The sequence below is a fragment of the Nycticebus coucang genome, chromosome 1 (assembly GCF_027406575.1).
Source record: "Nycticebus coucang isolate mNycCou1 chromosome 1, mNycCou1.pri, whole genome shotgun sequence".
NCBI classification, from domain to species: domain Eukaryota; kingdom Metazoa; phylum Chordata; class Mammalia; order Primates; family Lorisidae; genus Nycticebus; species Nycticebus coucang.
This window is the reverse complement of record NC_069780.1, coordinates 8,115,786-8,139,363: the sequence shown is the minus strand read 5'-3', so window position 1 is coordinate 8,139,363 and position 23,578 is coordinate 8,115,786. Positions and strand designations below refer to the sequence as shown.

The 23,578-nt window shown below is 41.0% G+C and overlaps 1 protein-coding gene across 1 annotated transcript in view; it reads right to left on the bottom strand.

Moving 5' to 3' along the window:
* FRAS1 (Fraser extracellular matrix complex subunit 1) overlaps window positions 1–23,578 on the bottom strand; it is a 482,654-nt gene that overhangs the window by 385,129 nt on the left and 73,947 nt on the right. The gene's annotated exons all lie outside the window — the stretch shown is intronic.

Genomic DNA, 23,578 nt, shown 5'->3' with positions numbered 1-23,578 from the left:
GAATTATGAAAACATACAGTTTCAAGAAACACTGAAAAATCTGCTAAATTATTTCCTGTTTTCTCATAAGGCCAAGGAGACTTTGAGGAACGGCGTGTGGAAGAGTCTCTTAGATGGCTTTACTTCCCTTCCCCATCATTTCAGAAGTTAACACCACCTCCCCATACCAGATGAGGAGGAGGACAACTCCGTGAAATACACAGACAGTCTTTATCACTCTTCAAGTGCTAAATGTTGTAAATGTATTTCTGGAGGTTTGTGGAGTAAGAGGAAAGGGCCATCTATTTTCCATTTCATAAAGTGCTTTGACAAACAATGCTGAATCCATCAAGTAAGAATTTAAGGGCTTAGACAGAAGGCGATGTCATCTGGTTTGCTAACAAGCTGAAATCTTGCTGGTTTCAGAGGTTGTCCGTAATTCAATTCAATTCCACAAAAGCTTATAGGACCCCACTACATTCTGGACCCCTGAGATTCAAAGAGATACATGGATAAGTAGACCCTGTCCTCGCAGAGCTCACAGGCTAGCTGACACTGGGCATTCCAGGAACCAAGTAGGTGGGGCTGGGGGAATAAAGGCTGAGAGGTTATCAGGAAATTGTGTGTGCCATGAAGAAGGCCCTCTAGGGATATGACCATCTTTGGATTAGAAAGATCACCGTAGCTTCAGTGTGGAAGAGCAGAGAAGGTGGGTATGGGTGAGGCTGGAACACAGATGGGAATAAGCAGAGCTGTGAAACCACAGCAGCAATCCAGGCAAGCGATTGTGGAAGTCCGAGCTCACGCCAGGTCATGGGGACAGCAGAGTGAGGAGGGCTAGAGGGCTGGTGGAACACGACTCCAGGTAATGAGACCGATTTCCCAGGGAAACGCTCAACAATTTACAGCCGCATCTTACACAGGCACCAACACGGAGAGTCAATTAGAGCCGTCCAGGCAGGAGAGGACTTACTCTCCCGGGTTCTCTGTCACAAGTGTCACAAGTGACACAAGTGTCTGTGGAATGAGCCAATGAATTCTCCAAACCTTAGTCTGTCATGATCCGTGAGTTATCAGCTTTGAGCCATTCTCAATCAATCAGAAAATATTTATGAAATGTAAAACATACAAAAATACACAGGAAATCTAGTCCACATAACATGAGAAACATATTAAAAAGGCACAAGAGAAGGGCCCTTCTTGAATTTAAAATGCTTGCCTCTAGTTGGGGAGAAAATACAATTAGGTCTGAATTAAAGCTTGTGCCGTGTTTAAATGGGCAATTTTTTAGCTTCCTTCAGAGCCTCGAATAAGCAGCCCAAAGCCCTAAACAGTGGTTCTCAACCTTCCTAATGCCGTGATGTATTTTCATTGTTAAGAAGGGGTTGTGACCCACAGGTTGAGAACCGCTGCCCTAAACAAAGGTATTCTGGGGAGAAAGCCAACCGGACTCCACGTGCTGCGTGCTAAGGCCAGTCTCCTGTCTGCACCCAGGCTTTGCTGTGAACAAGGCAGGACGAGTGTCTTCAGACGCACCTGCCTTTCCAGAAGCCACGCAGGGGACAGTGCTCCAAACACACGTTGAGTCCACCAGGGAAGACACCGATTCACACTTACACACAACCTTCAACCTTTTTTTTTTTAACTGTTGGGGATTCATTGAGGATACAAGAAACCAGGTTAGACTGATTGCATATGTTAGGCAAAGTCCCTCCTGCAATCGTGTCTTGCCTCCAAAAGGTGTGGCACACACCAAGGCCCCACCCCCTCCCTCCTTCCCTCTCTCTGCTCTTCCTTTCCCCACCCCTCCCTCCTTCTTTCTCTCTCTGCTTTCCCCTTCCCCCACCCCCACAATGTCCTTAATTGTCATTAATTATCCTATCAAAATTGAGTACATAGGATTCATGCTTCTCCACTCTTGTGATGCTTTACTAAGAATAATGTCTTCCACTTCCATCCAGGCCTTCAACCTTTCTTAATGGCACCATGAACATTTATTTCCCTAAAATATGGCATAATGGTACTACACTTCACAGTCTGATAGGACCTCAAATAGAACAAGGCAAATACTGATTTAGCATCCTTTTCAGACAGCAGTTGACCAAGTATAATTCCTTCCATCTACAGACTAAGATGATTATAAAAATAAAGCAAAGGCACTTGCTACCTTAGAAATTAATGTATCTTCTCAATAAAGAGTAAGAATGCTTGAAGATTTTGGCCAGCTGTTTAGGCCTTCACACTCACCGGTTAGAACAGAAAGAGAAGAAAGATGAAGGCTTCAGGAATCCACAGCTCTAGGGAGTCAGGGAAAGCATCTACCCATCAGCCACTTTTTCAGATCTCTCAGTGTTCCCTATTATGAGAGAATTGCAACTGAATGCTTTTTTTGCCTTGTGAAATCTGCATTATACCCAGGGTTACATGCATTTTTAAGACAATGTCTTAGCCTTCCACCTGCAGGTAGGTCACAGCACATTTTGAGAAGCTGTGTGTTATTTATCTTTGTGCTCTGGAAAAGCAAGGCCATGATCTTCATCTTCCATTAGCCTTACCCTGAATACACAGAAAATGAAATTCCCCACTGAAATGACAGGTTCCACTGCCCTGAAGCATAGGGGCTCCCTCGTAGACACCTTCCATGGAGGGTGAAGCAGACAGCTTCTCGCCAGATTTATTAACAACTGCTATCTACTGAGATAGATGGATGAGGGTCCACAGAGGGCGGGAATTTTGTCTGTTTTGTTCACAGTTGTACAATGAGCTAGAACTCTGACCAGGTGTGTGTAAATACTTTTGAATGAAGTATCCTATTTCAAGGTGGGGAAATGGGAGCTTTTAATCCATAATAAAACTTACATGTGTGAAAGAGGTGTTTAAAAGAAGGTTCATAAAAGTTGGAGCTGGCTTTGATCAACACATAGTTTTTGAAATCACAAACAATTATAGTATGATTCAACGCTTGTGAGTATTGTGTTTCTTTAATTAGAAAAACTGATTAATCAAAAAAACAACTACTTAGTTGGCAGTGGGGGAAAAAAGCAGAGCACTGCCCACTTTAGAGGGCTGGACGCAGGCCTCTCCCCACAGGCTAAGTGGTCTTCCCTACAATTCCCTACAAACTCAATAAATACTACAAGGCTGGCTTGGCCTCTGGCATAAGACAATAAAGTACAAAAGGAAATAAAAAATGCCCTAAGCAGTGGTGTCCCTAAGATAAGAATGTTTAAAAGACCTCAGTAAGAAATGTGATGGTTGTATGTAAACATCCTTTCAGTATTCAGAACATAAATCATCTCCGGACGTGCTCAGTTTCAGGGTTCTAGTTAATCATTTGGCTGTAGCAAACACTAAAAGAAGTCAGTCCCACAGGCTTTGGAATTTGTATAAAGACCTGCTGTCCTTACAAGCTAGTTTCTCCACTCTCAGACACTTTTAACTTTTTCCTTTGTAGCTAAAAGTTAACTAAAGTGATACACCCTGTCTTCTACCAACAGATTGCAAAAAAAACTCTTAAAAAGGACTAAAGGAAGGTGTTTCTTCTTCAAAATTGTCTGGGGGGAACCTGCAGCCTTAGGCCACTAGTGGCCCTGTAGATCCTCAAGTGCAGCCTTTTGACTGAATCCAAACTTACAGATCAAATTGTTTAATTAAAAGGGATGTGGCAGAGAACGATAAAGATTTTCTGGGTGGTGCCTGTGGCTCAAAGGAGTAGGGTGCCAGCCCCATATACTGGAGGTGGTGCGTTCAGACCCAGCACCGGCCAAAAACTGCAGAAAAAAAAAACAACAACAACAAAAAAAGATGAAGATTTTCTTGCCTCCTTTGGTGCTTAAGAAAGAAAAATGTTGAAATCAGAAGGCTGCAGGTTCTCCACTCACTGTTTTTTGATCTGTGTCCTGGAAGATGCCAAGCTATTGCAACTGTTTTGGGGTCCAAAACCAGGTCCCCACCCCACTCACACCCTGCACCTCCACTTTCATCCTGGATCGACCGGACACAGTAAGCAATTTCAAGTGAAAAAATTGGTTCCTCCTCTAAAAGAAGCTTGAAAACCACTTATCTTGTCCAAAGTTCAGCACTCTTGCTGGAAAATAAGCTATAAGGGACATTTCTATTCCCTCCAGGGGTCTGCAGGCTCTTCCTGAGATGGGCTTCACAAGCTCTGAGACCTTCCTCCGGTCAGAGAAAACAGGCAAAGCTGCCGGGATCAGCTCCTTGCTCACTTTTTTTTTTTTTTTTTAGAGTTTTTGAGAAACTTTAATTAGATACCAATTTATTTATTTATTTATTTTATTAAATCATACCTGTGTACATTGATATGATCATGGGCTTTACTCACCTTGAAAATCCTGATGGCGCACTATCTGGGTTTTCCGCTTCATTATGCCCAATCTAAGGACGTGCCAGGGACGCACCCACTCTCCCACTCTCTTGGCCATGCTCTCCTGCCTCATAGAGCCGCCGCTGCAGCTGACTTTGAGGAACACAGGAACACACACAGGCCAAGAGGTTAAAGTGGGGGGCGGGGGAGAGGATGGGGATGAAGAGCTGCGTTTCCAGGCTCTCACCAGCTCGCTCAGGGCTGGAAAACGCAACCCTCTCAGGCAAGAGGAGCTGAAGTGAGTGTGAGAGGGACTAAACCAACACGGGTCTCGAAGTACACTGTCTGAGAAAGAGAGGACGATGGCGCACTGCCTAGCCATTTCAAAGAATGAGTTAGCAGAATGTAGAGACGCAAAAAAGAGCCTCGCAAGGTATCATTCAGTGAAAAGGCCAGGTACAAAAATATGCACATCGTGCTCCCACTCAAGAAAAATAATACTGCACAGTCTTTTTAGCACTGTATAAACATTTTGTTCTGTTGCAGTTTTTTACTATGGTACACATTGGCCTTATAATTTTTTTAGTATACCCAGAGGATACTGAAGATTGAGAGCAGCAAACTCTTCAGAAACAGAGCCTGAGGTGGAGAAGAAAGCAGTAGTCACAAACCCAAAGCCAAATATCCCAAGGCTGGCTGCTCATTTGCTATCGAGGGAGCTCAGGTCACTTAACCAAAAGACGGTGCTCGCTGTGGACCTGGCCCCGTGCGGGAGCAGCCCCAGCACTGCCATGGCCAGGACCCGGCCAGGACCAGCAGCTGTCCCCTCAAAGGCGTGTGTGTGGGGAGACAACTTGCAAAACAGCACAGAGTCTCCAATACGAAGCTGTATGCAGCACGTAAGGAAATGCCACTTTAAAACAAAGAAGTAAAGAAACAGCAATATTGAAATAGCTCTCGCCAAAGAGAGAATATGAATTATTACATATTCTTTGTCTGAGAGGTTTTAAAAGAAGACTGTTTCTCAAGCCCATATCTCAAGTCCACAAAGTATTATTCACAGGACACATGGGGCCCTTCTCAAGGTCACTATAATTCATAAGGGATCCTGTTAAAGATGGTACCCTCCAAAATAGGCTGAGTGTTTTGGTCAGGTTCTCAAGCATCAGAGAACTGACCAGCAGTGATCACCAGAATTCTTACAACAGGGAAACTTGATGCATTAGATACATTAAGATAAATAATTAAGAACAGATACATAATTAATCTCTTTGGAGCATATAAATGTTAGAATTAATTTTGAAACTCAAGAATGCTTACTAAATCTCAGTTCACTGATTAATTTTTTTTTGTTGTCTCATATAATTTTCACAAACCTGTTTAGAATTTTGGATTCTATTTTCTCTGCTCCAGGTTGCCACTGACAAGAAAACATTTAAAGTGTTCAATTATTATATTGAGTTCTTTTATTATACCCTATTGTTTTAGCTGAATTTAAGCAGAGACCTTGCTATTTTCTTATTTTCTCAGGTTTCATTAGTTAACAGGTCTATGTTCTTGGTAACAGCCTTTCTCAAACTTAATTTCTATGTCAATAAAAAAATTTTAATCAGGCAGTCTATAAGCTAATTTTCAGCTCCAAAGTCTATGATTCTCTGAGTCCCATTAGCATATTACTCACCAATGAAAAAAAGTCATTTTTCTACTTATGTTAAAAACAAACCAACCAAAAATCCTTTTGGTGCCTTACGTCTGCAATCCCAGCACTTCGGGAAGCTGAGGTCAGAGGATTGCTTGAAACCAGGAGTTTAAGAGCAGATGGGGCAACATAATGAGATTATGTCTCTATAAAAATATAAGTTTTTAAAAAGATCTAGGTCAATAGCTCTTAATTTCTAGAAGTCGCTGCCATGTTTTGTATAAACAAAGATCTTGGAATTTGGAGTGAAAAAATGACATTTTCATCTCATACTATTCCAGACAAGATAGCTACTTTCAATTTTTAATTATTTCCAAGGTCACCTCCAGATTGGACTACCTCCACAAGTCAGGAAGATTCTCAGGATAAACAACTGGATTTAGGTTTTCAAGAAAGCCCTGGCCCAGGAAAGCACCCTATAAGAATCAGGTATCTGAACCCAAATACTTCAACAAATTCTGAGAGAAAGGGAGTCAGGGGGAGAAAGGAGAAGATTCAGATCCCAAAGGAGAAACCAGAGGAAATGGAGGGTAGAAAGAAATCATCAACGCAATAATTTAAGAATATTTTCCAAAAAAAAAAAAAAAAAAAAAAAAGAATATTTTCCGTAACTGAAAGGGCATCAGAGCCCATGTTAGAAACCTCTGCTATATGATTAGCACAATGAATTTAGAAAGAAAAACAAAAAAATACACCATGGTACATCACTATGAAATTTCAAAATACTAGAGATGAACAGAAGTCCTAAAATATTCCAGAAGGGAGTAAAAATCCAGGCACACACCAGTGATTAGGAATCACAATCTTACATTGGTGTGAGTCTCCCCAGTGAGACTGGGAGGTAGACGACATTGGAGCAATGACTTCAATCACTGATGACCTAGAATTCTACAGCAACCTCAACATTCATTAGGAGGAAAGGTAGGATCCAGGCATTTTTTAAAAATTTAATTTAATTTTTTTTTTTTATTGTTGGGGATTCATTGAGGGTACAATAAGCCAGGTTACACTGATTGCATGTTAGGTAAAGTAGGATCCAGGCATTTTTAGGTACACGAAGTCTTAAAAAATTGATCTTCATTGCACCTTTCTTCACAAGTGGAGACTATGGCTCCACTAAGAATAGACAGTTTAAAAAAAAAGAAAGAAAGAAAGAACAGAGGAACAGATGGAAACAAGGGACCCCAGACTCTGGAGATTTAATATAGGAAAGCAGATAAGGTCAGACCCCAGACAACAGCTATGTCTTAGCCTAGAAAACATCCAAGAAAGACGGGGGCAGAATTGTGGGTAACTGCTGTATAAATGTCTCTTGGGGAAATAAAAGGAACCGACAGATTAGCTGATATTTTAAATTACACTGAAATCAACTTTAGAGTCTAGTAAGAGTGTTTAGGACTGAACTATGATCAACACATGTACAACTGAGCAAACAAATAAAAAAGTAATGATGTAACTATCAATTCCAAAAAACATTCCCTAGAAATTATATGAGAAATCAAAGAAATTATAGTACACAATGTGGCACACCCATGATCAATATTTTTGTAGTCATAAAAGAGTCAACACTAAAAGTTGATTTAACAAAAATGGTGATATAACTATATTGGGAGCACACACAGTAAATTTCATAGATGAAATGGAAATGGTACGGTGCGTGGGAATTGCTTCAAAACAGCCAGGACAGGAGTACGTGAAGGGATGGGAAGATGGTGGAAATGATCAATTCGTTTACCCTGAGATAAATTATTGTTGAAGCTAGAGGATGGGAAAGTGGGGCCCCTACATCATACTCGCTACTTGTTTGTATATAATTTTCCACAATATAAAATTCTAAAAGATCACACTGGGAGGACAGGAAGGGGAAGGAGGAAGGTGTAACGGACATAAATGGAAGGGAAATGCATGTGGAGAACTGTGTACAACCATTAAGAGAGCTACATTCTACTAGACCATGGCTGTTAATGGATAAATCTATAACCAAAAGATTGAAATACAGCCATATAAATAAGCATGTTATTTTGTAATGTGGAAGAAAATGCCCAAAGAAATAGCTAACATTGCTTCCAGAGAGTGGGAGGACGGATGTGGCTACTGCTGTTCTTCACAAGTCTTGCTTTACTATTTGAAATTTAACACTGTGGATAGTATTCCTTTGATTTAAAAAAATGAGCACAGCAATTAAGAAATGGCTGTGCTGGCGGTGCCTGTAGCTCAGTGGGTAGGGTGCTGGCCACATACACTGAGGCTGACAAGTTCGAACCCAGTCTGGGCCAGCTAAAACAACAATGACAACTGCAATGACAACCTAAAAGTAGCCCAGCATTGTGATGGGCACCTGTAGTCCCAAATACTTGGGAATCTGAGCCAAGAGAATTGCTTACGCCCAAGAGTTTGAGGTTGCTGTGAGCTGTGATGCTACAGAACTCTACACAGGGTAACAGCTTGAGACTCTGTCTCAAAAAAAAAAAAAAAAAAGAAAGAAAGAAAGAAATGGCTGTGCTACAACGTTTGGGCACCGGTACTTCTTTTAAATTTCTTTTAATATAGTTCTACTACAATTTTTTCAGTAAGAAACATTAAAAGCATTGCAAACGTTCAAGTATTTTATAAATTGCATTTGTTCCACTTGTTGAGGCTGCGGCTTGTAAAGCAGACCCCCCCCTGGGGCCACGGTGTGAATCCAGAGCTTCTCACAACTCTGATGGGTTCTAACTCCTCCTTCACAACAATACAGCCACCTCAGTCTTCTCTCAGGTGAATGACTACAAGGTATCCATGTCAACATAAAAAGGTTAAATTAAACAGAAATAATAGTGACAACATAAGAAAGGAAATAAGAAGAATGATAATCAAAAACCAACTTTCACCACTCTTAGCTCGTATATGGCTCCTAGCCCATGAAAGCATCTTGAACATAAACTATGGAAATCACTGAACATGACACCCTCAGTCAAATCAGTGCCCGTTCCATGAGCGAGCCACCTGCAGAAAGGCACGCTACAAGGACTCTCGCTTCCATGCAGACAGCTACCATCCTTTTATAGACTCTTGACCCAGCACTTTCAGAACAGGTAAAGATGATGAGATGAAGCTTATTTTAAAAGAATATACCTAAAGTTAAATACAGTATCGGAAACGGACACTGTCAGATACTGTTGATGATGGTGAGATTATAACCCATCACAATCTTTCTAGAGGACAATTGATCTATAAATATAAGAAGCCTTGAAAATGAATATTTTATTCCTGGCAATTTCACTTCCAGGTATTTATCCTAAGGAAATAATCAGTGATTTGGACAAAGATTTAGTTTCACAAATGTTTACCATAGTGCTATTTATAACAGTGAAAAGGATGCAGGAAGCCTACATGTCCACTTGGTGATTGATGTACACTTGGACAAATTACGGAAAATGTATACAATGAAATACTATGAGGTCATTAAAATAATTCTATACAAAGATGTCTGGTGATAACGAGAAAATACTCATTGTTGTGTGTTAAGTGAAAAAATTATAAAACAGAATACACACTGATCAAATGTTTGTAAATATATATAAATCTATACACAAAGAAATATACGGGCTGACAACTAAGTTTGCAGACTCATCCTAGGAAAAGTGTACATACTGCCCTGGTAAATATCACTACGGTCACCTTCCAGGTACTCCTCTTGGGAAACTATGCAGGAACACCCACGTCTAGTCCACCCTTCAAAGCCATTTTGGAACTCTTTTTCTGGAACGGCCATCAGAGCTGTCATTATATTACCTTTGATGTCCTGAATGCTATCAAAATGTCTTCCTTTCAATATTGCCTTTATTTGGGGGTAAAGAAAAAAGCATCGGGACCAGCTCAGGTGAATAGGGAGGGTGTTCCAATACAGTTATTTGTTCACTCACTGAAAACTCCCTCACAGACAGGGCCATGTAAGCTGCTTCGTAGCCCTGAGGCAAGAGCCACACCTTCCTTCTGTCAAAATTTTCACTTAAGAGTTTCCTAACTGCCTCCCTATTGATGTTTCCTTGGTCTGTGAACCAGTCAATGATTTTGGCACACAACTGGATGATTTTTTGCAATGTTTTCATCAGTTCTGCTCCCTACTGGCTGCCCTGACCTCTCCTCATCAGTGATGATTTCTCTCCTCTCAGAAAAATGTTAAATCTAATCCATTTGCACACTGCTATTTTCTTCATGGCATTATCCTCATAAACTTAGACTAACATGTCCCTGATGTCACTTCCACTCTTGCCAAGTTTAACAGGAAATTTAACATTTGTTCATTGCTCTAATTCAAGCTCCAACATTCTCGCCACAGCACACAAACACGTAACACCAACAATGAACAGCAAAACACCACCACACTTCAACACAAACACAACTATGAGACACAATTTGTGTACACCAAGGTTATGAAACCTTACTGGCTATTTACACAGTGCTGCTAATGAATGTTCATGGTGGCAAGTTCATGGACTTAATTATCAGACCTTAGGCTCAGTGAATATAAACCAATAACAGTGTTATCTGGGATTTAAATTTTTCCAGTGAATCTTACTTTCTTCTTTTATATATTTATATTTTCTTCCATGAACATACATCATTTTACAATAAAAATATGTAAAAAGAAAACAGGGTCACAAAAGTACTAGTTTCTTTTAAAAAATATTAAAATTGGTATAAATAAAACACAAATACAAAACGTTAAAAATACAGTGGCTGATGACTGTAATCTTAGCACTCTGGGAGGTCTGAGGAAGGAGGATCCCTTGAGGTCAGGATTTTGAGACCAGCCTGAGCAAGAGGCAGACCCTATCTCTACTAAAAATAGAAAAAAAATATATATATATATATATTGTGGTGGGTGCCTGTCATCCCAGCTACTCAGGAGGCTGAGGCAGGAGGATCGCTGGAACCCAGGAGTTTGAGGTTACTGTGAGCTATGATACGATAGCACTCTACCCAGGGTGACAGAGTGAAACTGTCTAAAAAAAAAGCAAAAAAAGTTTGTGTATTTACATTCAATGCTTAGCTGTGATTTATAGTATTTTCATCGCTCTGTACAAAACGCTAATTTCTCTTGTGTTAGTTTCTTTAATCTATTTAGAAAAGTTTTGATTTTTTCCAAAATATCTGGGAACTTTTAAAGTACTTTTATTATTGATTTTTGTTTAAATTTTTCAGTGATCAGAATTGTACTTCTTTAGATTTTAATTCTTCAGAAATTAAAATTTGTGCTGTGCCTGGCATATATTTCCTTTTGGCAATTGTACTATGTGCACTTTAAAGCTTGCACTGTTCTATGTACTATAAAATCAATTAGGTCAAGTTGATTAATTTGTTAAAATATTCTAGACTGTCTGATTTTTGTCCACTTATCTGTCAATTACTGAGAAAATATCATAAGATCTCCTGTTGTGATTGTGGGTTGTCCATTTCTCCTTACAGCACTGTCAAGTTTTGCTTTATATGTTTTGAAGCCACGTTATTAGGTACATACACATTTAAAAGCAGTACATCTTCCCTGGCAGATTGACCCTTTTATCATTATGAAATGTCACTTGCAAAACGAATTCTCTCTTTAAGACATCATCACCATATTGGCTTTCTTTGGCTTAGTAACTGCATGGTAACTCTTTTGCCAATCTTTTACTTTCATAATTTCTGAATCTTTATGTTTAATAAATGTTTCTTTCAAGCACCATATAGTTAGGTTTTATTTGTATTTCCTATCTGATAATTTTGTCTAATGCTTTAAATTTAATGAGACTAAAAATGTATTTTGTTAAAATCTTCCATCTTACTATTTGCTTTATATTTGTTCCCTTTTTTCTATTCTTTCTTACTTCATTTTGGATTTATCAAGAATTTTTATTATTCTATTTTTCCTCTCTATTTGCTTCTTAGTTGCACATTTCTTTAACACTTTAAACTGTTACTGTAGTAACTATGACATGTATCTTTGACCTATTAAAGTCTAATCTAAATTTATATTTTTACTACTTCCTAGACAACACAAAGGTTACAGAACACTTTTTCTCCATTTAACCCCCTATTAAATTACATACTACTTTTATTATGTATTTTAATGTTGTGTATATTTTAAGAAATGTCTTGGATAGTCAATTATAATTTAGATTTGCCTATATATTTATCCTTTTGCTGCCTTTCACCCCTTCCTGAATCTCTGAGCTTCCACCCAGGACCTTGAACATACTAATCATAATTACTTTAAAGACTATGCCTCATCATTCCTTTATCTGCAACCCCCATGGGTCTTCTTCTATTTGTTCCATTTGTTCTTTCAGTTTTCAGTTCAATCTTATCTTCTTATATGTCTAGTTATTTCTGCCTGAGTACAAAACATTTTAAATGAAAATGTGGTAGAGCTGTGCGGAGGCTCTGCATGACACTGTCTTCCCCCAGAGACAATAATGTGGCTTCTGGCAGATAGTCTCAGAGCACCAGTAATTCCAACCCATTTAACTCAGCTGGATTGACCAGGTTCACAGTTTAGCTTCAGTCTTTGTGGGGCTCTGACTTCCAGGATATAGCCCTTCAGGTTCTCAAATAAAAGTCTAGGGTATTTACCACCCCCTACTCCAGGTAGGTCTCAGTCCCATTTTATCCTCCATCAGCCCCATGATTGATTAAAAGCTGTGCTTAGTTTTTTAGCTTCTCAATCACTGCTTTTGGACTCTTCCTTTTCTGAATCTTGGTCTTGCAATTCCTTACTATCTTAATAGCTTTCCTGTCCTTTATTTTTATTTTATTTTTTTATTTTTTTGGAGACAGAGTTATTATGTCACCCTCAGTAGAGTGCTATGGCATCATAGCTCACAGCAACCTCAAACTCTTGGGCTCAAGCAATTCTCTTGCCTCAGCCTCCCGAGTAGCTGGGAGGGACTACAGGAACCCACCATAACACCTAGCTATTTTTTATTTTAGCAAGTCCAGGCTGGGTTCAAACCCACCAGCCTCGGTGCACGTGACTAGCACCCTAACCACGGAAATACATGTGCCAAACCCTTTCCTGTGCTTTTAAGGCAGAAGATTTTTCATATTTTGTCTATATTTTCTAGTCATTCTTAGTGGGTGAGTTGTTTCAAAATAATATAGTCTACCAATGCCAAGAGAACTCATTTGCCATGTGAGTTTTTAAAACAAAATCCCAAATAAATAGGTTTTTTCCTAACCCACTTCAATTCAGCCATGACCATGCTCCAGTTAAAATAAGTTTGAGTACCTTAAGGTACTCAACTTAAGCTAAATTTTAATCCCATCAAATTAAGCTAAATTTCAACTTCTATGAGAGTACACTTTCTTAAAAAAACTCTAAAAGAATCTCCGAGCCATCGTCCAACATATTATCATTGGCTCTCACTTGTGACCATTCTAAAAACCATTACCTCTCTCAAAAGAAAAAAGCCAATATAGCCTCTCTTTCTTGCTACTAGTTTACATCACTACAAAATTTGAGAACTGTGGATGACTTTTTAGGTCTGCTAGCTGAACATTATGGTTTTCGAAATTAGGAACCTGTGGTTCAGAGGTGAAATAATTTGGACATAGTCATAAACAATATCCTGAAAAAGCCAGAAAACTAATCCAGTTCAAGTTGAGGTCATCTGAACTAGATATTTAAACTAAAAGCACAACTTCAAGAAGAAGTTTATTAAAGAAATAAATAAAACGGAACCAATCCTTATAAACAAAGTAAGGGAAAAGCATTAGAAATTTGAGCATGCCTGAATATATGTGGTTGCTAGGAATAATTAATTATTTGTTAGGTGTGATCATGTTATCTTGGTTAGTTATGTTTTTGTTTTTTTTGGAAACAGAGTGTCACTATGTCACCCTCACCTGTGTGCTGTGGCATCACAGCTCATACAACCTCAAACTCTCGGGCTCAAGCGATTCTCTTGCCTTAGCCTCTCGAGTAGCTGGGACTACAGGCACCCACCACAATGCCCAGCTATTTTTTGTTGCAGTTGTCACTGTTGTTTAGCTGGCCCGGGCCGGGATTGAACTCACCAGCCTGGGTGTATGTGGCCGGTGCTCTACTCACTGAGCTATGGGTGCCGCTTTCTTGGTTATATTTTTTTTTCTTTTTTTATTGTTGGGGATTCATTGAGGGTACAATAAGCCAGGTTACACTGATTGCAATTGTTAGGTAAAGTCCCTCTTGCAATCATGTCTTGCCCCCAGAAAGTGTGACACACACCAAGGCTCCACCCCTCTTTCTGCTTTCCCCCCCCATACTTGGTTATATTTTTGTAAGTCGCTATCACTTACATATACATACTAAAATATTTATTGATGAGTTGATGTGATTAAAATTCACTTCAAAGTAACACAATACGGGAGGAAGTAAGTGGGTGTATAGATTAAATAAATTAGCAGTGAATTAAAAGATGGGAATTTATTACACTATTTATTTGAAATTTTTCATTAGTAAAAAGAAAAAATGAAGTAAAACAGTAAATACAATACACAAAAAGTTTAACTGGTTGGTTTTCCCTTTTCTAATCTTAAAAGAAGTTACCAGATGAATGAATTAAAGGGGACTAGAGGTCAGATCTATTTATAACAATATAGTTGAACAAATAATCTCTAGATAACAAATCTCAGCCAGTGGCCCAAATACTTTCAGTAATAACTTCTGTCAACTAGCTAAGCTGAGCAAGAGGCAGGAGGAGAATGCATTACTTAGTATAATTCAACCTGTCTTAGATTTCATTACATGAATACTAATAATATTGTTCACAGAATCATTTTTAAAATCGAAAAGAAATTACCTAATTTGTGCTAATGCCTAAGTGTTCAGAGCATAAGACATTCTCAATGTTCTATAACCCAGACCCTTCTCCACTCACAAGGCGTCCCTTGGTGGAATGCTGGAGATGTCTGAGGTATTTCAGAGTCTAAGTCAGAGTTACTAGAGACAAAGAGTAACTGGTAGAAGTGCAAGTTAAAAGGGAAAGAAGAGTCTCAAAGATAAAAACAAATCAATGTTGTCCTAATGTTGTCCTGAAAATTGCTCTTTTATATCTAAAAAGTCATAAATTGGAGAAAAACTTTGCAAAATGATTGACCCAATCAAATTTTCCCTGCTCAGTCAATGGTCGGCCGAGTATTCCTTATAGGGGTGTGTCCCAAGTTCTTTGTCCTCTGTATCCTTGCTTTCCATCCTTGTCACATCCCAAACCCTGCTCCTCAGCCCCCAGTGCCAACACCTGCCTGGGCTGGCACCGTGCCCCGTCACCAGGGACTGCCCGCAGAAGGCAGGTATCTCAGAGGGGGAGGTGCACTTCCCTCCAAGGAACATTGGTTTTCCCAGCCAAGGCAAGCCCTAGGTGGCGAACTCTTAGTGAGCTAATCATTCTAATTTAAATACACTGATTTGCAGACACACATACACAGCACTTGTTTATTAATCTCAAGTACCAGAAGTTACAGAGATCCTCAGTACTCAGTATTTACTTATTTAAGACTAAGAAAGATAGACCTTTTTATTTTATTTATCGAAATTACAGAACAATAGCAACTTAATGCCAGCTGACATTTACCAAATGCTTACTGTGACACAGGGCAGGCGCTGCTAAGTTACGGCCACATCACTCCACACGCACTCATTTTGTCACGCACATATTCATCTCATTAAATGCTAAGAACCACCTATGAGAAAGGTACCTATCATTTATAAGAAGAGAAACTCAGGCTCAGAAACAGTAAGTTACTTGCCCAGGGACACACAATGTCATGCTCCTAAGTGGTGGGGAATTATTACATAATAGTTGTAATCTTTTTAAAAAGGTTGAAAACCAATCCCAATTATGAAAATGAGCCATGAGAATATACAGTTAAAAGGGATTGCATAACGCCCGGATATCCTCCTCACATCCTGGATGAAAGTGCGGGCTTATCTGTAATATTGCTGATCCCTAGATCACTTTTCTCTGATCTTCTACCCACATCCTCGCTATACTGGCATGGGGTCCTCCAGAAACGACTCAGTTCTTGCCCCGGACTTAAACTGCTCTCTACGGCCATCCTTGCTTTTTTTTTAACTAAGCTCCACATTCAGGAAAAATAAAAATACGGACCCAAGTACTGTTTGCTAAATGCACTGATCACTGTTGCTGCTCAGAATGAGGGCAGTTGCAGGGCCAAGTGACAGGCAGTTATGTGCAGGAACCTCCAACCAAGTGAACACGAGGCTCTCAGCAGGCGAGGGACTGAGGCCCGGCCCAGCCTGGGTGGCCTGCAGGAGGAATGCAGGTTCCTGGCCGGGATGTCCAAGGTTGTAGGCTCCTGCCTTAGATTAAACCAGAGCACACCGACTGCTCACCACTACTACAGCAAACAGAGCCTGGGAGGCATGTGCTGCTACCAGTAAGCTCCATTCACAGGGCCTTCTGTGTGTTCCCGCACTGCACGAAGCATGTTATGCTACTATCATATTAACGCTTTAAGTATTCTGGTGAGGTCCATGTTATTATCCCTGTTAAACAGAAAAGAATTTGGAAGCATAGAGAGCCTTAGTAATGTGCCCAAGGCAATTCAGGGACAGGCTTAAAACCCAGTGCTCCTAACTCCAAAGCACATGCTATTAACCACCACTGACATAGCCACACACATACCCAAAAATCTACATGCTCAAGTTCATCTCTCCTTCATAGAGGGAGTGAAGAGACACCCATGAATTCCAAATGACACACATCAGGTGTAGTCACTCTCCCCCAGGCCTCAATCCAGCCTCCCCAGACAGGACTTGGGTTTCCCTTGTCAATCACCTCCATTTCTAAAAGGGGTACTATCATTACCCATAGATGACTCATCTTAAATAGAAGGAAAATCTTTTTTTGTAGTAAAACCTATTTTGGGTTAAAAGCAGAACTAACCTAATTGAAAGGTTAATTACGGGTCCCATATACTGAGAGTGGCAGGTTTGAACCGGCCTGGCCAAACTGTAACAAAAAATAGCCAGGTGTCATGGTGGGCGCCTGTAGTCCCAGCTACTCGGGAGGCTGAGGCAAGAGAATCGCCTAAGCCCAGGAGTTGAAGGTTGCTGTGAGCTGTGATGCCACGGCACTCTACCAAGGGCGATAAAGTGAGACCCTGTCTCTTAAAAAAACAAAAGGTTAATTACAACAAACTATAAAATTAGAAAATCTTCAAGAAGAAAGGCTATACAATCATTCTTCCATTCTTTATGGTTCAAGAAAAATATGTGCATATATACTTACGTGCATACACACACAGACACATGTATCACTAAGAAAGTTATTTCACTTAACACTTAATAAGTAATAATTATCAATTCAAACAATTCCCTGGAACCAACAGGGCCTACGAAAGGCCTTTGGACAACTCACTATGACTGCAGAGGAAGCAGCATTAGACTAACAAAGGCTTCATATCTTCCCTTTAGCTAAGGAAAACGAAAATTATCAAAGAACCATAAAAGCCAAGTAAGCATAGTCCAATCAGGCAAGTACAACTCAGGAGAAACACAGCCAGGTGGGGAAAGCAGAGGCTTCTGGGTGAGATTTTAGGAAGCTGCATTGAGTCTACTCCTTCCCAGAGCCTTCCTTGCTGAGGGGGGGCCTCTGGATGCTGCAGTACCAGGCACCCCAGACGCTGCGGTACTAGTGCCCCTCTGCTATGAAATCTCGTGAAGACTTTCCCGGCAGCATCAGAGAAGGGCAAGACATCAGGGTGGTGTGTCAAGACTGGGGTTCCCCAGACTCCCTTCACCAAATCACATAATCTCTGTGAGCCTCTTTCTCATCCAAGAACTAAAGAGACTCAGGTGGGTACTGGTCCCGCAAGCTCCCATGCTCACATGCTACCACCTTTGCCCCTCCAGATCAGTCTCAGTCCAACACCTCCCTGGGGCACCCCTGTTCTTATTTCAAAAAGCATAGAATTGCTCCTCATTACTCATAGATTCCATATTTGAGAATTTGCCTACTGGCTACAATTTATTTGTAACCTTAAAATCAATAATTACGCTGCTTTTACTGTCGACGTGGGTGGGCACATACAGGGCGCCAAACACTTGGATCCAAACGCTCATGTTCTAGAAAGATCACACGTGACACTCTGCTTCCTTGTTTCCGCTCGCAGTTCCTTTTGCCATCTAGTGAGTGCCCTTTTTTCTCATGTTTGTGCTTTTTGGTGGTTTTACTCTTTAAGATTGCCCACACGTGTAGGGCTGAAGTGCCGTCCCAAAGCACAGGAAGGCTGCTGGGTCTCACCATGAAAACACCTGTTTCAGGTGAGCCACATTCAGGCAGAACTTGCAGTGACATGGGCCATGAGTTCAAAAGTTAATGAATCAACAATAGATATTCAATAAGATATCTTTTTTTTTTTTTTTAGGGATCCTCAAACTTTTTTATTTTTTTAATTTATGTTATTTTATTTTTATTTTTTATTATTAAATCATAGATGTGTACATAAATGTGATCATGGGGCACCATACACTGGTTTTATAGACCGTTTGACACATTTTCATCACACTGGTTAACATAGCCTTCTTGGCATTTTCTTAGTTATTGTGTTAAGACATCGATATATCTTTATACACAAAACACGCATAAAGCATGGTTATGATCGATCACTTGGTGAAAATGTCAAGGCTCACAAGATCCTAAGCCTGTATTTCCCCCAGGAGCAACAGTTCCATACTTGTTTATCCAGTGTTCATGGCAACTTTATAGGACATGACCACTACAAATAACTGGGTGTATACGCCCGGTCTAGACTTCCACACACAATTGTAGAAATGGAATTGGAAACCCCAGAATTGTGCAGTGCACAACCTGCCCAACCACATGCTGCAATGCTGCTCTTGAGATAGGATCTAGTTGGAATGGAGAATAGTGAAAAAACAAAATGGAAACGTCTGTCATTAGCATACCCCAAATAAGAAGCTCTTCTAGTGCTCATGGTGAAATTACAACACATGCCCTGAACTCCTGACATGACTACACCCATTTAGGAACCTGAGTGTCTCCTGAAATGCCCTTCCTCCATCCAGCTTATACTTACATAAGTATTCTGAATTTTGTAAGAAACAGCCCAAGTGTTTCTATCCTCTCTCCTCAGATCAGTTTGTAACTGTCATTAATAATTTCAGATGGTGCCCCCATGACAAGTTCCCCACAAAATCATTGCAGAAACACAGGCTAGCAACAATAAATAATTCATGCATGTGCCTGAAAGCCCTACTAGAAAGATATACTGGGAGAGGTTTTGAAAGGAGAGAGAACACAAAAGCAGAAAAAAGAAAAAAATAGAAAAATTAGAAAGGCAAGAATGCTAGAGAAAGATTGAGTGTAAGAGCAAGAGTTTGGGAAATAAATGCCACTTCAGAAAGGCATCAGCAAGGTAGATCCTGATTTTGTTTTTTCATTTTCAAGTAGAGGGAAGTTTTGGTTCTTATCGTTCTGTTATAATATGGTGACGGGACTTCGTATGTCTCAAAGATACAATCACCCCATCCCATCACTGATGGTGTCGCAATTTCATGCAATTAAGCCTGGCCAGCATGCAATTCTTCTTTGAGGCTGTCAAGATTAGGATAAACAAGCAGTGCTATTCTTAGACTCTGAACTCAGACATGAAGGTTCAAATCTCATCCATACCACTTGCTAAATGACTGTCAATAAGAAGCTTAACTACTGAACTTCAGATTCCTTGTTTGTAAAGTGGAGATAATAACAGCACCTACTACACAGGACTGTTTTGGAAATTAAATGAGATAATGCAGGTAAAGCACCTAACACCACACTAAGGATATTAAAATGTTACTTGCTAATATGATTCCATAACTGATAAATCGCACCCAGACCTAGGTCTCAAGGGAGCTTTAAGTCAGTTGGGAAAACCGCAGCATGAAACACATCTCACAGAAACCCCTGTGGAGTTATCCATCATGAAAAGGCAATTCAGGCAGGAGAAAGCAAAGAGAAGAGTATTTTGAGTTTCTCAGGCTTTCCACTTTTCTTCTCTCATTGCCAAATAATGGATCAATGACTTTCCAGAGACCAAAACTAATCCTGCAAGTGAAAATGATGTGATTACAGGCTCAACACTTAGAAGCCACAGTCAGATCCCATTGACATGACAAGAAGGGACAAGTGACAGGAAAATAAACTTGAGTACACGGGTAGCAAATGAAAAATCTCTAGGGCCATCAGCTAAGAGGAGGTTCCGAGGCACATACAAAGGGGTGCCGTCCCTACAGCTTCCATCCCTGAGCTTTTAAGAACTCAGAATACACATCAAAACATGTGCCTGTCAACCAATTACAACAGTTTCATCCGATATGTTCTGTAGGCACCTGGCCAGTAGCCCTCACTGCTTAAACACCTACAATGGAATTTTGACTTTGAGTTCATTATTTCTGAGGAAAGGAATCATAAAATGCTTCACTAAAATAAGAAAGAAAGAACTTGATACTTGCATCAGCAAGTCAGCAAATACCACACTTTCCCAGAGGCACAGCTCAGGAACCTTCTGGGTCAAATCCTGAAAATGCATCAGCAAGATGCGTAAGGTTAAAAGGGGGGGAGGGGGAGGATGAGAAGCCAATATAGGGCTAATCTAAGACATGTGTGTTTCCGTTGTCATCACTGATCAAATGAATCACTTAATTTTGTTCTTTCTTCCTCCGTTTAGTGCATAAAGGGATCATGGGCCTTACAAGAATCTTTTGGGTCAACTAATTCAACCTTCTGATTTGACTGTGGATCCTCAGCACATATTACGGATTTAAGAAAGGTGAGAGTTGAGATGGGATGAGAGCAGTCCACACAATCGTAAAATGGGGCTGAGATCCCACTCTCTTGGGCCTAGCCAGGGTCTTGGGCATCTGAACCTTCTGCTTTCAGCCCATCAGTCTACCAGCCTGGCTGCTGCTAGCTCTCTCCCTCCCACTGTGGATGTGCCCCTGGGATGTTACTGCAGCGCCACTCCTGCCAGGACCATTATCTTCCCCATCGGGCCTCCAGCCGCCTACCCCCCCACAAGCCCTAACTTGGACCAAGCCCAGACTCTCATAGCCCATGTCTGCAGCACAAAACCAGGCGCACCTCACACCCCAGGATGGACTTCACTTCAGATCTATGGTTTCGCATCTTAGCTGGACTCCAGACCAGGTCACTAATCCTTCTATGTGTCCTTGTCTGAGTCCAAACCACAAGGTGAAACAATGGAGGCTGCCTGTTCAGAGTTGGGAAAGAGACGGTTTTGAGGGCTGGTTCCTCCCGTGAGAAACCCCATCTGCAAAACTGCTAAGCTGTGGAAAGACAAGAGCTGTGGTCTGGAAGTAGAACTGAAGTTCAAAAGGCAGACAAGCTCACTGTCCACCTAGCCGGAAGCGTTTAGGTCGACTTATAAGTGAAGGGTGGGCTAAGGAGTTGGAAATTAAAGAGCTAGAGAGAACAAGTGAGGCCTGGGCGGCAGATCCCTCCAAATCTAACTTGTAAAATGTGACCATCTAGCAGAACTGATCCTTCCCAGCCTCCCTAGAATCTCCCCAGGTGACCCAAACCAAACGAGAAACCCTCCCACGCCAGTCAGTGGCTCTCCCCAACTTCAACGACTCTCTACAAATCCATTGTCATCATGTGAGAACCACCCAACTCATCTGGACTCACCCCCAATCTTTGTTACTTCTCGGTGAAAAGGACCTTCCTCCCTTGGTCCCAGGCAAATCTCCCTGTGTCCACTCCCCGCCCTTCCCCTCCTGTGTCCTGAGTGGCCAAAGTGGCTCTGTAATTACTCCTGTCTCCTGCACCTCCCGTGCTCCTTTTCGTTTAGAGGTGTCTTTTTGCCTCAGCAAAAAAGGCGTGTATGCGGAGCTGTGTATGCAGGGCTATGTATGCAGGGCTGTGTATGTGGAGCTGTGTATGCGGAGCTGTGTATGCAGGGGCGTGGCTGTGTATGTGGAGTTGTCTATGGGGATCTGTGTATACAGAGCTGTGCGTGCAGGGCTGTGCTGCCCACGGGCAGTTAGGACACAGAGTGCCCCTGCGGCCTCATCCTGAGGCTCCTGCTGTTGCTCACAGTCCTTGCCGTGGTTCTATCACTGGTTTTAGAAGTCCCAGGCCCAGGCCCAGCCTAGGTGGCAGCCAGACTTCTCAAGCACCTTGGATAAACTGAAGAAGCTGGGAAATGCCATGGAGGACAAGGCCTGGTAAGTCATTGACAAAGTGACGTTCCTGCCGAGACCAGGAATTGGCTTTCAGAAGCATTCGAGAACATAATGGAGAAACTGCAAATCTGAATGCCTGGAGGGCCACACACCAGGAGAGGCTCTGAAAGCTCCCGCACCTCAGCGCCTGTCAAGGGACTCACTGAAGGACGTCCAAGGTCCCTGCCCCCACCCACCCCCACTAAAATTCCTATAGAAAATTCAAAAAAGGCAGGTGAATTGCTTGAGCTCAGGAGTTCAAGATCAGCCTGAGCAAGAACAAGACCCTGTCTATTACTAAAAATAGAAAAAAAAAGATGGCAGTTGAGCCCAAGAGTTTGAGGTTGCTGTGAGCTGTGATGCCACAGCTCTCTACCCAGGGTGACAGAGTGAGATTCTGTCTCAGGAAAAAAAAAAAAAAGTGCTTACATTTCCATAATATTTAAATTGAGATCATCATTCACACATACACCTCCATTAGCTGCAGGTCTACCAAAGTACTGCTTTTCAAACTGAGAGCTCTGAATATCCAAGGCTATTGCCTAGATTACCAGGGATGAGTTTTTGCTTTTGTTTTTTGGCTTAACAAAGGGCATATTATAGACCACCAAAGACCTTATTTCTTTTTTTTTTTTTATTAAATCATAACTGTATACATTGATATGATCATGGGGCATCATACACTCGCTTCATAGACCATTTGACACATTTTTATCACAATGGTTAACATAGCCTTTCCGGCATTATCTCAGTTACTGTGCCAAAACATTTACATTCTACATTTACCAAGTTTCACAAATACCCCTGTAAGATGCACCACAGGTGTGATCCCACCGATCCCCCTCCCTCTACCCACCACCCCCACCAAAGACCTTATTTCTTATGTAAACATTAAATTCATTCTCATTTGAAATAGAAATGGGGTCATAACCCACCAATCCTGCGGTAACGTCGGTAATTATTGGCTGCCCTTTCCCAGCCTCTGTATCTTCTGCACAAGAATCCTCATGGCGACAGAGCTGGCAGAAACCACCAAAAAACAGAAACCAGCACTGACAGGACCCCAGCCTTACAGAACCCAACCGTACACAGTAAGAAAGAGTAAAGGAATTTTAATATTCACAGCCTAAATTTGGAAGCACGTGGAAATAAAGCAGAGTTTTAATAGCCCATTTAGTGAGTTCATTTAATAAAACAAACTATCCCCATGGAGATGGTCCCAGGTATACCTATTTATCAACAACTACTTAAATCCACACAGAAAAATTATCACACAGCAATTGATTTAAAATTCTAGTTAATGCTAGCAAAACATTCAGACTTTCCCATTCCTGCTGGGCAATGCCTGAATAAGTAATTAACAATT